This window comes from Chiloscyllium plagiosum, chromosome 14 (assembly GCF_004010195.1).
Source record: "Chiloscyllium plagiosum isolate BGI_BamShark_2017 chromosome 14, ASM401019v2, whole genome shotgun sequence".
NCBI classification, from domain to species: domain Eukaryota; kingdom Metazoa; phylum Chordata; class Chondrichthyes; order Orectolobiformes; family Hemiscylliidae; genus Chiloscyllium; species Chiloscyllium plagiosum.
This window is the reverse complement of record NC_057723.1, coordinates 18087153-18104365: the sequence shown is the minus strand read 5'-3', so window position 1 is coordinate 18104365 and position 17213 is coordinate 18087153.

Sequence of the window (17213 nt, the reverse complement as noted above, 5' to 3'; positions counted from 1 at the left end):
GTCCCGATCCCCAGTTCCACTGTTAGTGTCATTTGATACTTTAACAAGGAACATTTTCTCTTCCTTTCAGGTGTTAAGCAATGCAAGCTCCAAAAACTCAAAGGTACCGATGCCCCTCCCTTTGTCTCTTATTCAATCCCCTTTTCCAATCCCACTCCTTGTTGTGCATTCACTAAACCCTTCCATCTTGCCCGCTCTGATGCTGAATGAGAAAAGTAAAGTTCCGAAGAAAAGTTACACTGAATTTGAATTATTAACTCTGTTTCTGTCCCAACTGATGCTGCCAGACCTCCTGAACTTTTCTAGAATGTTCTATTTTTACTACAATATAACGTACTGTACTTAAAGAGATCTCAAGATGATGATGGGTACGTTGCCTTCACTTTTATTTCCTTTCTAATTAAACACCATAACTGAATTGTCCAACGTCACCACATTGGTCATGTGACAGGAACCAAAGTGGCAGATGTACCAATGTGAAGCCTTTGGCAGATGAGATGATTTTGTATCTGGACCATGTGCTTTCCTAAGTTTGGATATAACTAAGATGCAATGAAAGAGTCATTCAATTGTGTGTATACTTGACAAGCGCAGCAGGTCAGGCAGCACCCAAGGAACAGGAGAATCGACGTTTCGGGCATAAGCCCTTCTTATGCCCGAAACGTCGATTCTCCTGTTCCTTGGATGCTGCCTGACCTGCTGCGCTTTTCCAGCAACACATTTTCAGCTCTGATCTCCAGCATCTGCAGTCCTCACTTTCTCCTGTATATTTGACAATGCAATCAATGTGGAACAGGTTGACAGACATGTTGCAGTATGTGCTGCCTACTGCTACATGGTGCTGCTACCAGGCTGTTTTCCTGTCTCTGTTTCCACATGTGGACATGGTTCATTTTTGGTCATCACCTTCCACCAAACAATAGAGTCATTACTCAGTTCAAGTGTCATCACCCACACCTCCTGTACCATTACACTAATTTTATTGATTGTGTTAATGTCTCAACCATGGCTTTGGTGATAGCGCTCTTGCCTTTGAATCACAAAATTCTTGGGTTCAGTCCTATTTCAGGAAGTTAAGGCTGATGGACTGCTTCTCTATTGAAAGTATCAACTTTTGGATGAGATGGCAACAAGTCTGTTCAAGAAGATGCAAAAGACTCCATGGCATTTTGTTTGAAGAACAGTACAAGAGTTAACCCTAACATCTTGTTCAAGATATATAGATCAATTGACATCACAGTTTTTCTGGTCATTGTGACATTGCTATCTGTGGGAGTTTGCTGTGTACAAATTGACAAGCACATTTTCTAAATTACAACATTGAATGTACTCCAAGAATAGTTCATTGGCTTTAAAACTCTTAAAGATGCACTATGGTTTTGAAATGTGCTGTATGAATACAAAATGTTCCTTCTCTCCTTCAACTACTATTGAGAGATTGCACCCTTTCCTCACTGGCCCATGGTCTCCACATCATCTCTTCACATCATTTGCCTTAACCTTCTTATTTTTCTTTCACTTTTCCTCTCCTTCCATGGAGCTATTGGGAGTTTTGTTGATATATGAAACTATTTTTAGCCAGAAACCATTTTTCTTCATGAACAAATTATTGGAGAAACTCAACAGATCTGGTGGCATCTATGGAGAGAAAGCGATTAATGTTTCAAGTCTGGTCACTCTTCTTAAGAACAATTTTTTGCTGTCACCCAAACTGTCTTGGGTTTGAGCATTAGTGTTCTAGTGAAGGTCATAGTCAAAGGACAGTTCCCTGATCATCCCTGCGTTGCACGCCAAGACTGACTCTTGAATGCTGGAAGATGCTAGCTAGCAGCTGACGAAAGTAAATAAGACACCCTCTCACCTTGAATGATGGATTTCAATCACAGTCAACAGAAATTAGAACATAGAACATTACAGTGCAGTACAGGCCCTTCAGCCCTCGACAACCTGTGGAACCAATCTGAAGCCCGTTTAACCAACACTATTCTATTCTTGTCCATATGTCTAATTAAGTGCTCTTGAACTACAGAACTATAGAATCTCAACAAACCTACAAAACTGATTGTTCAATGATCAACATCAACACTGTTGGTAACTTCCCCAGCAAAGGCTGCAATGTTCAACTATCTTCTCTTTGTGAATAATTCAGATACGTATCTGTACATTTGTTTTAACTTTTATCGTTTTGGACTAACTCCTCATTACTAATCTGAGTGTAAGTGCATTGTTACTAATTCTCACACTTAATGATGAAGAAACTTCATATTTTGATAATCCATGACTGCCTTGTTAATTTGACTCCTTCTAATACATAACTTCATTTGGGTCTGAGATAAAGTTACCTGCAAGGAAGGGTATCAATATTCGTGGAGTGGCGTGGTGGCTCAGTGGTTAGCTTTGCTGCCCAACAGTGCTGGGGACCTGAGTTTGATTCCAGCCTTGGGTTTCTGTGTGCAGTTTACACATTCTCCCCATGTCTGTGCGAGTTTCCTTTGGATTCACTGGCTTCCTCCCACAGTCCAAAAGAGATGCAGGCTAGGTGGACTGGCCATGCTAAATTGTCCCATAGTATCCAGGGATGTACAGGCAAGGTGAATTAACCATGGTAAATGCAGGGTTACAGGGAGGGTGGGTATGGCTCGGATACTCTTCAGAGGCACAGTATGGACTCAATGGTCCACTTCCACACTAGAAGGATTCTATTCAGTATTTATATTAACTTTGTTGTAACCAACCAAGGGGATAGGTGAATAAAGAAGGACTGCCCCAGTCACTCCTCTGGGTATCCCATCTGCCACCACAACAAACAGAGGAATCAGTTATTTTCCTTCTGTGCACAGGATCTCCAGAATCAAAAGCACAAATGGAAGCAGTGGTGTGATATGTTGGTCTGGGAGAACAGGGTTACATAATTCCGAAAGGTTAATCACATTATTGTTTGGTTGCCCGCTGAAGGGACAACTGAGGAGGGTGAGACGATATTGAGGACAACTGAGGGCATTGCTGGGATGGCTGAAGTTAGCTGAAGTACAAAACAAGAAGAAAAAAAGAATTATAGTCGGTCATTTCAGGTAGAGTGGATCCGAATTGAGTTTATGTTCCTGAGCAAGGACAGTGAAACCAAGGAGACAGGTTTGCTCAGAAGGAACACATTTAGGAATACTGTGGAGAGTTTATATTGATGAAAGAGATGGTTGATGTGAAGGGCACTTGTCTCAGGTATATTACGAGGGTTTTAATGAAAGTTATATTTGCTGGAGTGAGACAGAAAGAAGAAACAGGATTTGTTGAGTTTTTTATTCACACATGAGACATTGATGTCACTGCCTGGGTCAATATTTATTGTCCATCTCTAGTTGCTCTTGAGAAGGCTTTAGATTAAATCCAGGTGAGATGGTCGGACATCATTGGGCATGATCCCAAATCCCTTATTTTTAAAAGTAGAGTCAAAGTCAAGAAAATTAGTCGGGTTATTTGAACTATTAGAGTTAAATCAGCTTCTTCAACTGTTATGCTCTACCTATGTGAATGAGGCACCTTTTCCAGTTAAGCAGACATTCTACCTCCATCAAAGAGAATCTCCTGCTCAATACAGTTCATGCTGTGTTTTATCCTGTATTTCTCATGCTGCCATTTCAGATATCATTACCATTAACTTTTCAAAGGGACAAACCAATCGAGACAATACATAATGCATCAAATCCTTCAATTTCTTTTCAAATAGGAGTAGGATTTATAAAGAATAAAGAAAAGATCTGGGGAAATGTAATAAAGCTTATAGATGAACAGCGCTGACATTTTAATTCATTCAGCTAAGCCACTGCCGAGTGTGGAACACTTTTGAAGCTTATGTGATTGAGCATTGGCACCACACTCAGCTGACTTTCAATTAACTGTTATTTCCCTCATGTGTGTTTATAGTTCTTCTGTCGAGATTGTGGCTGACTTAATAACTTCCCTTACCACAACCGAGTCAAGTTTGGCGAGGAAGGGACAAGTTTCCCATCTTTCATTCACTGTGAGTTGTAAATTCTAATATTCTTTGGCTCCTATATGTCTTGGGTGCTGATAATGTTTATACAACATGAAGGTACACTGTCAGCATACGATACTGTGCGTGGTTAACAGGAAAGGTGATCAATCAAATACAAGATAAATGTTGTGTCTCTTTCATTCACATAGCCAAAACAAGATCAGAGCTGCTGTCTTTTACACATATTTTTAGTCAATCTGTTCAGACATGTTCAGACCTTTGGCCTTGTTTTAAACCTCACCTTTGGATAGCTTGAAGCAAGGCCAACTCAAAATCTGGATCACTAACACTATACCACAAGAGGGTTTTGATGCCTTTTATATATATATTTGTTCACAGAACAAAAGGAAAATTGCTTAACTGAGGTTTTGATTAATTCCATTTGAACTGTGTGCGTTTGTGTGGACTGACACACTGTTGAACTGATAATGGCTCAGGCAGTTACTCCATTACTCAGGCCATTGCTGCCTCCAACAAACTTTGTTTCTTCTTTTCCACTTTAATGATTTGACAACAACTGACCACCAGGCAGACTTATGCCTGCTCCTCGGATACTGCCTGACTGGCTGTGCTTTTCTAGCACCACACTCTCAACAACTGACCACACTTTGATAGTATGATACGATCTGTCTTTCAATTAAGTTTCTAAATGTAAAATGAATCCAGAATTTCCATTTCTGGGCTCAATGCACATACAAAAGAAATGAAGGATGGAATTTCCACATTTTCAGTTTTGTCAAGTGAGATTCAGGGTGCCCCACTACAGCTTGGAGCAATGTTTCTTACATAATCTTCTGCCTCATTAAATGCGCAACTGGGCTTACTCGTGGAATCATATGGTCAAAGAAGTGCTTGCCACAGCTGGAATATTTCAGCATTCACACTGCTGTTGTGACGTTTAAAGCCCAGTTTCACACCTTGACAAGCCAAGGGATGGTTCTCATACTGGTGCTAGCCTGTTATCAGCAAGCACATGGGCCAGAGGAAGGGAAAGCTCACTCCCTCCTTCACAGACAGGGATCTGGAGGTGTTGGCGGACCAGGTGATGGAGAGCGGCCTGTCCCTTTTCTTGTGGGCTCCCACAGATGTCCAACGTTATTTGCCCAAAGCCACTAGCCCAAGCCAGCCTGGACCAAAAATTGCATCCTGGGTTCCTTCAATGTCTTGAGTGAAGCTGGGCAGCCACAGCATTTTGACTGATTGCCCTGTAATTTCCTGACTGGTTGCACTTGTGCTGCTTGCCTATCCTTAGCTCACTCTCTGGACTGTACTGGCGGCATGGTGGCTCGGTGGTTAGCACTGCTGCCTCACAGCGCTCGGGACCCAGGTTCAATGTCAGCCTTGGGTGACTGTGTGGAGTTTGCACATTCTCCCCATGGCTGTGGGGGTTTCCTCCAGGTGCTCCAGTTTCCTCCCACAACCAATGATGTGCAGATTTGGTGAATTGGCGATGCTAAACTGCCCATAGTGTTCAGGGATGTGTAGGTTAGGTACATTAGCCAGAGGTCAATATAGGATAATAGGGTAGGGGAATTGGTCTGGGTGGGTTACTCTTTGGAGAGTCGATGTTGGGCTGAAGAGATTCTATGAAGGACCAAGTACATGAATAGCCAATATGCTGGACTGGAATAAGATGAAATCCTTGACTGTCTGGACTGGTGTGCCCTGACTGACTTCAGTCACCATTCACTCCACTAGGGACTACTCTTCTTTGACCTTTACAGAAACTCAAATGCTTGAAGTACATGCAGTGTATTTGCCATGTCAAACGCCAGCACATGCAGTGACTTGACATAGCACAGCGCCATACAGCAACATTTCCACCCTTTAACTGTTCAGTGCTCCCTCCTCTGACAAGGTGCTTGCCTCATCCTCTATACTAAAAAAGAAAGAATTCAAGCCACACATTTTGGCAGTCTGAAGCTGAGCTCTGAAGATTCTGTGCCTTCAGAAAACAATGTGACCCACACAGTGGCCAGCAGCTTGTAAATCGATGCTGTAGTCAGTCAGTGATTTAGAAACAATGTGAAGTAGACAAGATGGCAGCATTCATGTAAGCACAAAATGAGTAAGCACTTAAAAAGCAAGCTAAGAGCCATAAGACACATCCTTGTAAATGCATGAGATACATGTGTAACACTGCACTCGATGTGTCTTGGCAGAAGCAAGCAAGTCGAAGTTGTCCCTGACCTCGACAATAAAGTGTGGGAGGACTGAAATTATGTGCAAGTTAGTCCAAAAAGCAGGCATAAGGAGGTTGGTGGTTTGCTGATGCAAACTGGAATGGGTGAAATGGCACTGAGACAAATGGCCATGCTGCATGCTGGGACAGTGTTGTGAAGAAGCAGCTAGATCATGGCCAAGGCAAGTATTTAATAAGCTGCAGCCTCTGTTCTGTTTTACTTGTCAGGAATATGCATATCTAGTTTCTGTAGGAAGAATTGAAGGAGTGTATAAATAAGCTGAGTTGGGGGCTTTAAACAGATGCAAGTATATGGAAATAAGGTCCTTGCTGCTCAATGCATAATTCAGAAGTCACCATTTAAAGACGGAATTGAAAATTGCAAAAATAATTTTCTTCATGTTAAGATTTTAATTTTCATTCTCTCCTTATTTTCTCATCTTAGTATTCAGTGCTCACACCACAACAGGCAAGAGAAAACTCAACCATACATATTGTGGAAGCTTTGAATTCTAAACCATAATCAAGCTCTACTTATCATGATTTTGATATGTGTTTGAGCTGTGGGGTTGGGTTTTCAATTGCCAGCTGGGGCAGATTCTAATATGGGCATCAATTAAAATTTGTTGATCTGGATGGCATCTCTGTAGAATGAGTTCCCTGATTGGGGCTGTTAATCTAGTTCAATCAGGGAGCCCTGGCTGACAGATAAGAACAGGAGTGTCAGAGGTTCTGTTCACTCAGAGCTCGCTCTGTTGAAGCAGATTTCTGTCTAGGATTCTCCATGTGTAAGTAAAAGGGACTAGGTGACAGGATACTGGCCTCTGTGAAGTTATTTCAATCTCGGTACAGCCTCCCATTTTCAAAATTGTGCCTGTGTCTATGCCTGTGTCGGTGTATGTGTTGTGTGTCTGTGTATCTGTTTGTTGGGGGAGGATTCAACGTTCAAGTAAGTTCCTTTTTTTAACATGCCAAAGCAAACTGGGATCCTGAATAGTGTTTGTACAAACTAAACGATTTGCGATGAGGATGTCTGAAAGTTTTTTAAAAATTTGTTGAAATCTATCATTTCATGGATTGACTTTGTATGGACTCAAGCACTTTAGCTTTATTTTGCCCTGGATTGTTGCCTTCTCCATGTTTATAATGCTGGCCCTTTGATGGGCTGTCTGCTCTATTTGACAGAGCAGTGGAACACTCCTTCATGGTTATGATCCACATTTGTTGTTGTAGCTAGGCAGACAGGCAGCTCCTATTAACTGAGCATCAAGTTCATCACCCGCCCATTTCTGGCACATATATGTAAAAATAGCATCACGTGAGTGACAAAGTTGAAGCACACAGGTGGGGCACTAGAATTGGGCTGAATGTCAGATTTCTGATCCCACTTTGAAAATATTGCCTATGGTATCCAATGCCCTTGACTTAAATCAGCTGTCAATAACTGTTTACATTTCTGGAATACACCTCCTGTGTTGAGTATGTTGCAGTGTAGAAAACAATGAGTAAACTGCAATTGTGAAAGTTGAAATGAAGAAGAGGGTGGGTCCGTATCTCACTGGATACATCATCCAAGTTGTGGTGATATGATTCCGGTCTGCTTATTAACAGAAATGGATTAAGCAGCGGGGTGTTAGTGGGGAAATATTCGAATGGCAAATATTCAGTCTCTGTGATTGTGTCTTTTTCTTGATAGTTCCTGATTTGCTGGGGAGGATGACAAAGGGGCAGATAGAGTCTCTGGGTTTGGCTGTCTTTATATTGGGATGTGGGTTGAAGGGAAACCCAGCTCCTCATCTTGGCCCACAAGCAGTGCTGCAAAGGCACCCACCTACTCCAAGTTCCTCATTCCTGCCTTTAGCTGCTGGGTGTCCTGAGGGCAGGCCAGAATCTATAAAGCACATAAAACTAGAAGCTGACTTTCCCAAACAAAGGTTTAAATTGCCAACTCGCTTTCTGAAGGTTCGAATGTTGTCCTCTTGTGCCGTCTGAAATAAGTTGGTTGTAATTGAATTGGAGTGTTGAAAAAAAGGGGCCTTGAGAATACCTTTGGTATTCACTATCCATTGTGAAGTGTGAAGCTGCTACAAGTTGAAAACATTCTCATATTGCAAACTATTCCGCCACTTTCTGACTCAAAGGTCTTCTTCATTAATCATTCAATCTGGGCATATCAAAGAGGAACCATTGTTCTCGTTGTTCTCATAGTCCTGATTCAAGTGAATGCAGCTTTCACAGTTTCTACATATTAAACTTAGTGCATAAGAACTTCTTATTTTGTACCAATGTCATTCCTGAGGCAAAGTTAAAAATCACACAACACCAGGTTATAGTCCAACAGGTTTAATTGGAAGCACACTAGCTTCCAATTAAACCTGTTGGACTATAACCTAATGTTGTGTGATTTTTAACTTTGTACACCCCAGTCCAACATCGACATCTCCAAATCATGATTCCTGAGGCAGGCAGAGCAAAAATTATTTGCAGAGTTTTTGCTTGCTGTAACCAACAATATGTCTTAACCCAACCAATCAAAAGGCTCCCAAGTAATGCAATGTTTACATTTCTCAGAGTAGTTATGCTTGTTGGCCTCTGAGTGAAATGATCAGTTTAGTAACTGTTAGTTCCCAATGACAAGTAGTTTTGTGCATGGACTTGCACCCATTTGGAACTGTATACTGTTTCAAGAGAACAAAAATAAATGAAAGCGTTAAAGCTTTCAAAGTGAATTTAATTCAGGACACTATTTTTAAGTTGCCTTGCAAGGAGCATTTTCTTTGACTTTTTTCTTCAAATAAGGAACAAAAGCCTTCTGTTTCAACTTTCTTGTGGATAAATTACTTTAGATTGAAAGCAGAAACATAGGTTAAGATGCCCTTGAGTTATCTATTTAACTTAGACAGGATGCGGTCAATTACTTTCCTTCAGTATCTCACTCAGCAGAGCTCTTCACCCAATACTCACACATGCAGCTTCCAACAGAGCTCAAGAGGAAGCTTTAACCCACCCCTGTAATGCAAGTGCATTAGAACTAATTGCAGCAAACCTCCCAGTGCCCTGGGTGAGATCAGCAAATATATTCGGGACTAAGGATCCAGGAAATTTCCTGTACTGTAACCTCAGCTGTCTACTGTGTAAATCTGTCGGTAAACAGTAAATTTCATCCATTCTATCTAACTGTCTGTTTATCCATTTCAATACATCTGTGACTCAAGCAGATGTTGGAATATTTTAAAATGAAACAACATCACCTCCTGTTCAGCTCCTCCCTGTTTTTAACTGGCATAATCACTGAAATGGCATGGCTACTTCAACACATTCCCCAGATCAAGTAATTTTAATAAAGCGTCTCGAAATGTCATGTAATATAATGTCAAACACAAATAAATCCTGTAAGATTGCCTGCTATGGCATTAAGCAAGGGGAGAGGTTGGGTTAATTTGTACATTAGCCTTCCTTGACATCTCCCATAAGACGGGTAAATGAGACAGACAGATAGAAAACGAAATCTTCCTACCTCCTTGGTATGAAGATTATTACATGGGGTTCAAATGAAAAGGATAACTGTGCAGAGGGCGCTCGGAGCTGGTTGAATCTTGATGTTCTTGCGGAGAAAATAATTTATTTACTCATCTTCTTGTCTCTTTCCTCTGCTGCTAACATAATCCCTCAATGAAAGACTGCTCAAGGGTTTGAGTCAGCAACGTCTTTTCTTCTCAGGAATTGAAACAGGCCCAGATATATACTTTTTTTTCACGGACCTGTGTACAGTAGATTTGTGGCTCATCCCTAGGGAAAACTAATTGGCTTAAAACTTCAGCCTTCAGCTACAGCCAGAAGCCTAATTATACCATATGTGATCTTTGCAGAATCAAATGATACATTGCAGGCACCTAATATATTAGTACAACAGTAATTTCATCACAAACAGCCATTGACCTCTTTCCACTCACCAATTAATTCCAAACTCCTTCATTTTGATAGTTACTTTAAAAACACATCTGCTACATTTAAATAAGGCTCTAATTACTGTCTTTTAAACAAAAGTAATGTTACAGGAATGCACTGGAAGAATGACAAGTGATATTACTGTATTGCTAGAGAATACTATTAAACACGCACACAAGATGAAGTCTTTCTAATAGCCTGTGCCTGTTCTTTTAATGTCACACTGGAGTATAGTCAAAAGAATAGCATCGAGAGGAAAGAGAAATAAATAGGCTTTCTTCTTAAAGGGAACTTACGTACGGATGTTAAATTTGTCACTCTTTTCCTGCTCAGTGGGGAGGATAGTAAATTGTCCTTCAATGTGGTATATCCATTGAAATGGAGTCATTTTATATTATGTCCTCTCGCTTAATGCTCCAACATGGAGCATTCTCAGAGTGAAACATCTCAGAAGCAAGATTGCAGGCAAAGAAAAAGGAAGGCTTCAGTTTATTCAGTATCTTTCACAATCATGTAATGTTTCAAGTAGATTTATAGCCAACTTTGAAGTATAGTTACTGTTATAATTGAAGGAAGGGCGCACCCAATTTGCACTCAGCAAGCTCCTACAACCAGCAATGTGTGAATAACAAGAAAGTCAGATATTGTGATGTTAACTGAGGGGTCATTGTTGATCAGGACACCAGCAATAACTCTCCTGCTCTTTTTTGAAATAGTGCCATGTAATCTTTTATGTCCCAGTTAAAATCTCATCCAAAACACTGAACATCTGTAATGAAACATTTCTTCGTTGCTCCTGGCATGGCAACCTGGATTTTTATACTCAAGTCCAGCAATGGGAGCATGAAATAGACACTGACTTTCCAGTGATGATTTAAATATAGGGAATACACAAAATGAAAACAGTTTTCTAGGGCTCGTAATTTTGAGATGAGGGTCCTGCTATCATTGTGTTTTAACAAAATTACAATGTACATGATGATTGATTTTTATATCTCACTGCTAGCTAGAGACTAATTAAAGCACAGCAGAAGTTGAGATGAATGTCCAATATTTGCGAAAATGCATAAAGTAGGATCTATTGAAGACATTGCCAGATCTTCGGTTCAGTGAGTAAATTGCTGATGGAATCAAATGGATCAGGAAGATTTGAACAAAGCAAACATAACTATGCTACTTTTAGTAGCTTCTCCCTTCCTGCTACAGACAGAACGCAGCCCCTTCAGAGGTCACATAGCTATAGCCAGAAACATTGTATAGGCTACAGTATACCAATGTATTTCTCCTAACATCCCTTTTCATAAAAGAAATGCACTATCATTAGTACCTGCAGTTACCTAATATGTGTGGTATATGAAGAAACTTAATATTCATGATAAAATCTTTGGGTGGAATCTTACAGGAGCAATGTGGACATGTAGCAAAAGCAGGAAGAAAATGCGGCAACAGACATCACAATTTCAGAATCATCTTGCTCTACCTTTTATGCTTTTCACAAGTGCAGTGGTAAGATTCTCGCTAGGCAGCAGTGAGATGCCAATTGATGGCATTTTTGCTTGTTAAAAGTCTTGCTAACAATCTAACCCGCCTCATTAATGTCAAGTTTCCCATCTTACCAAATTGGTCATACAAGGCAGATATCAGGAAAATTTGACAATGAAACCAGAATGAGAAGCTGACAAACTCAGCTTATTGCTTGCCCAAATGATTTCCAGGTTGTAGGTCGAATAACAACATCTCACAGGGCACTGACGACATGCACTCCATGTCCATGACACTTTTGTAACCTCTGAGGACCGTCATGGCATCTCTGATCTACTTATAGAATACTTCTGTCCTTCAACACTGCTATCCAGCTGCACTCAAGATTAGAGTGGTGCTGGAAAAGCACAGCTGGGCAGGCAGCATTCGAGGAGCAGAAAAATCGATGTTTCGTGTCAAAGCCCTTCATCAGGAATCTGCTGCACTGGCAACTATTATTGTAATGCTGCTGTAAGGGCAATGTACACTCAGGGGCACACACCCAGCTTATGCATTGGACCATGCTATATTTCTGCGCTCTTCACTTACTGTCATAGAGTAAGTTTGACTTTGACCTTATTCTTATACTTACAGCATCCCTGTTCTGTATTGCCTTGCCTTTTTGTGCTTTACCTCCTTAGCCAGAGATACCACGCTCGCATGACTTCTGTCTTGCTGTGCTGTTTTGCACTGTTGTAAAGCAAAGAAGCTTATCATCATTGCCTTCACTCAATGGTTGCCAGCATACTAATTCACGAAGTCACATGAAGCCTCCAATACCAGAACAGGGCCAGCTCAGAGCAGTCAGAGTCAGGATTCTCTCCTCGTAAGGAATGAGGAGTTGAATGGCAGACAGCATACTGGCACCTTGATTCTGTCTGCTGTGGTGAAGTCTCTTTTCCTCATGGAATAAGAAACAGGTACATATTACAGAAGACAAAAGTGGGTGGAAGAGGTAGTACAGCTGGTGCATGTCAAGAGATATTCCAAACTAGTAAGTTTTCACTGCAGAGGGCATGGAGGCTGAGTGGTATCGGGGGTTGGGGTGGGTAATTGCTAGTAAGGAAGATGCCCCAGGTGATATTAAGAGTGGTACTGCATATGCCTTGGTGGGGGACAGGTACAGGAGCAGGGACAGAGTCAGTGCGAGGTATCAGAGAGAAGGTGGTGGTACTTACATGAGCAGAACAGTAAAGAACATTGACGTACACTGCTGGGCATTCCTGCAGATAGCTGATGCAGCAATTTTACTTCACCTTCCATATCCAGGGGCAAATGTTAGGAACTATGTACGACAACTCAAGGACAGCACTTAGCACAATGGGCTTATAAAGATGGAGTGGGTTCAAATAAAGCCTTTGAATTCTGGGACATTCAATGAGTAGTAAGGTGATCCGGAAATAGCATGTGGGAAGATGCGAGATGCCATAGGAATGGGGTAGGAACTGAAGAGATGAATCAGAGAATCATCGAATCTTTACAATGTAGAAAGAGGCCATTTGTCCCACTCGGATCATCTAAAGAGCATCCCTACCTTATCCCGCAAACTCTACAAATCCCATGGCTAATCCACCTGGCCTACACGTCTCTGTACACCATAGGCAGTTTAGCATGGCCAAACCACCTAACCTGCACATCTTTGGACCATTGGAAGAAACCGGAGGAAACTCACGTAGACACAGGAAGAATGTGCAAACTCCACACAGTCACCAAAGGCTGGAATTGAACCCTCTGGAGCTATAAGGTAGCAGTGCGACCCACGAGGTGTGTAAAGTAGGGTGATAAATGCTCAAAAAAACTCCACGTAATTCAGACTTAACCAAAAAATGTAAAATTCTGACCTATTTGTTAATTCTTGTTTGACAAAATGTTATCTTTCCCTATGTTAGCACTGCATATGTAATCTTAAAAAACATTCAGATCTTCGAATGCATGTGAGTTTCTGTTAGCTGTTTATATGATGTCTGCTCGTTCCTATGGTGATGTTCCTTCTCCAGGGAATGTCATTTAGTTTGCATGAATGCACTGGATATAAACAGAACTAGTTACCCTTTCTGCATAAGGGTTACTCCAAGACTATTCTCCACGGCATCACACTGCAGCATGACTTCAGCATTGCTAATATAGAAATTGAGTTGTTTGATTGTCATTAATACTTGCTTGATGTGAGTGAAAGCTGTCTATTGTTCTCTTCGCCAATATCACGGTACATCCTTTTCAGTGACCTTGCATAGAGACTGTGTTAACGAATTTGGCAAAAAGTGTGTCGACAGTCCACAAATCCAACACATCAATACAGCACTTTCACATGTGCTAAATGCTGCATCTCGACCACAGTTCTAATCTATTAGGATGAAGTCCTTTCACTGTCAGCAAATAATATTATACTGACTTCAACCATCTCCAATTGCATCCTTTTGTTGTTCAACTTCAGCTTCATCTGACAAGTTCTCTCTAATAGTCCCACTAGATTCTGAATTTGGTCTGCAATAGCTTCCTCCATCACATCTCCACACCCACAGACCAACAGATGATCACAAACACTTCCACTTTTGGAAGGAAATCAATTATTTCATGCTGTTTCTGCTGATCCTGTTTCAGAATAGTAGGAAAGTGGAAGAATATGAATATATATACTTCCCTACATGTCAAATGGCACCCAGAATGTAGTCAGAAAGCTATTGTTTTCAGCTAATTTCACTTGCTGATAGCTATCCTTTGTACGGAGGCTTGAAGTGACCTTCACTGGCAAATTGTCTTCAAGGTCTAATTCTTAAACTGTTTGCAATAAAGTTGTGTGATCTCTTCAAGGCTTTATTGAGATACTTGAGATCTGTGGACAATCTCAGTTTTCCAAGGTTTTCATTGCAGTCATGTTGTTAATCCAGTCTGTAACAGTTGTCATAATCTTGATTAAACACTTATTTTCCAGCGCTGCTACATGTAAAATGTTATAAATCTCTTCTGATACATGTAAGTTGACCAGTTCAAGCTGTGGACTTGTTTGAGCTAGTGTGAGTGGATTTTGTTTAATGTCTACTATTTGGAACTTCAGCGCCTCTCTCTTACCATTGCCTTTGGCTCTCAGCTTAGGTGATCCTCTTGGGATGAGCATCATTTCAACATCTGGCATCAACTTTCTTTGTGATCGCTTTCATTTTTGGATCCCCACCTTGAATCAATTCACACAGGCACAACAAATTCACATTCATTGATGCTGTCTTTCTGCAGTCATGTTTCTAACAGTCTGCAATGACTTATCCCCTTGAGACTGGACAATGCTAACTTGTCCCATGCTAAAAGCCAATAACAAAAGAATGCAATTGGAGACGATTAAAGCCAGTATGTTGAGGAGTAACTTGTCAGGATTCACACAGGCTGCCTTGCTTCTTGCCAGCAAAGTACACATATAAAGTCATTCTGGCCTTTGTAACTAGAGCACTGCTTCTTCCCTTGTTGAATATGCTTCCTTTTTCTTTTGTATGTTCTCCACAATTTTAACATCTCATACACTGACCTTGATCTTTCAGTTTGTCCTTCTGCAAATACTTCTTTCTGAGGCTAATGTTAAATTCATACTGCTCATAAATAGAGGGTTATTTGTAAATTATTAGAGGGTTGAAAGAAAGCCTCCAGGGTCTTCAAGCTTTATTTAATCTGGCTTCCTGCTTCTCAGTGAGATCGAGACCGTAACAAAGCTTTTGGCGCTTTTCTGCAACATCAGTGATGCTATTCTTCCTTCTTTAACTATTTCATAATCTTACAATTGAGACTGGAGAAGGTCTCATCTGTCTCAAATCACCTTTCCTTTCCAAAGGAACCGGGAAGGGAAAATTCAAAGTCATATTGACTCATTTAGCAGTTCAAAGTTGCATATAGCTGTTCAACTTAAGTGTTGATGTTTCTACATTAGCTGACTGTCTTGTAGCTCACAAAATTCATAAAATTCCAAGCGCATATTTCATGCAACGAGTTCCATGTGTTGTATTTAATGGCTTCTGCTTTCATGCCTTTAAACAGAAAGGAACTACATTGGAGCTCACATGACTGTGGGAAGACACAGTGTACAAGCGTATCTCTCCATGCAGGAACTGAACCAAGTGCCACCTATTCTCACCTGAGTCAAGAGCCTATAGCTCAGCATTTACAAGAATGTCAACCGAGACAAGGCACTTTGCAAACTGCAGATCCACCAAGCTATCCTCCAGCATGACTTTCAGATCTTCAAGGGAAGAAAGAAAGAAATAGAAATAAAAGAGAACAAGAAAGTAAATAAGAAAAATCTTATGATTAAAATTAATTATTTTTCTTGCATAGAAACAAAGTAATCAGCAGGTCTAGCAGCATCAGTGGACAGAGAAAGAAAGTTAACATTTCAAGACAAATTCTCCAGAAATTCAGCATGAATTTATGGTGTTTCCTCTGACTGCGTGCTTCTGATGGCAGAAAACTGGTTTTAATAAGAGCAAACAGGAACATTGATAAATCTTTCTGTCACTTAATTGAACTACAACCAGAGAGACTCTCATTATCACAAGATGTAATGTCCCACTCGTGGTTGTATGAATTAACTAATATGGCATTAATTAGCTACCACTATAATCTAACAAAATTTTAAAATCCTATTACCAAACCATGATTTCTTTGCCCCAATTTACTTTTTTTTTGGTTGACAACTAGTAATTTCCTCAGGAAAGTTTCACAAAGACACATAAATGGTCACTGAGCAACTGACCTCTGGTAACTCTGCCTCATCACTGTTTTACTGACCCCCACTAAAGCACTGCCACATCACTGTTTCACTGACCTCGTGAAAGCACTCCCTCATTGATTATGAAATGATTTGATTAGATTACATTACAGTGTGGAAACAGGCCCTTCGACCCAACAGGTCCACACCGACCCGCCGAAGCGCAACCCACCCATACCCCTACATTTACCCCTTATCTAACATTACGGGCAATTTAGCATGGCCAATTCACCTGACCTGCACATCTTTGGACTGTGGGAGGAAACCGGAGCACCCGGAGGAAACCCACGCAGACACGGGGAGAACGTGCAAACTCCACACAGTCAGTCGCCTGAGGCGGGAATTGAACCCGGGTCTCTGGCGCTGTGAGGCAGCAGTGCTAACGACTGTGCCACCGTGCCGCCCTTATCACTATATGACTGAGCTGCATGACAACTCTGCAATGTTTGTAACCATGACTTGGCTCAACGTTGAACAGATCCCATAATGATGTCAACCACTGGGTGACTGACATAAAATTACTACTCTGCCCATGGGCAAATTATACCACGATAGCACTGGCCAGCTGACAAGCAGAATACTGTGGATGCTGGAAGTTTAAATCATCTTTCAATCAGACCCTTGACAGCATTCTAGACTCAACATCAAGACTGACAACTCAGATGATAAATTTTATATTAATTTTGTTTCCTTTGCTTATTTTGTTTCTTTTTCTTGATTTTGCTTGCAGTGTTTATTCTGATTTTTTTCCCCTTTCCTTGGCCTTCTGTCATTCAACC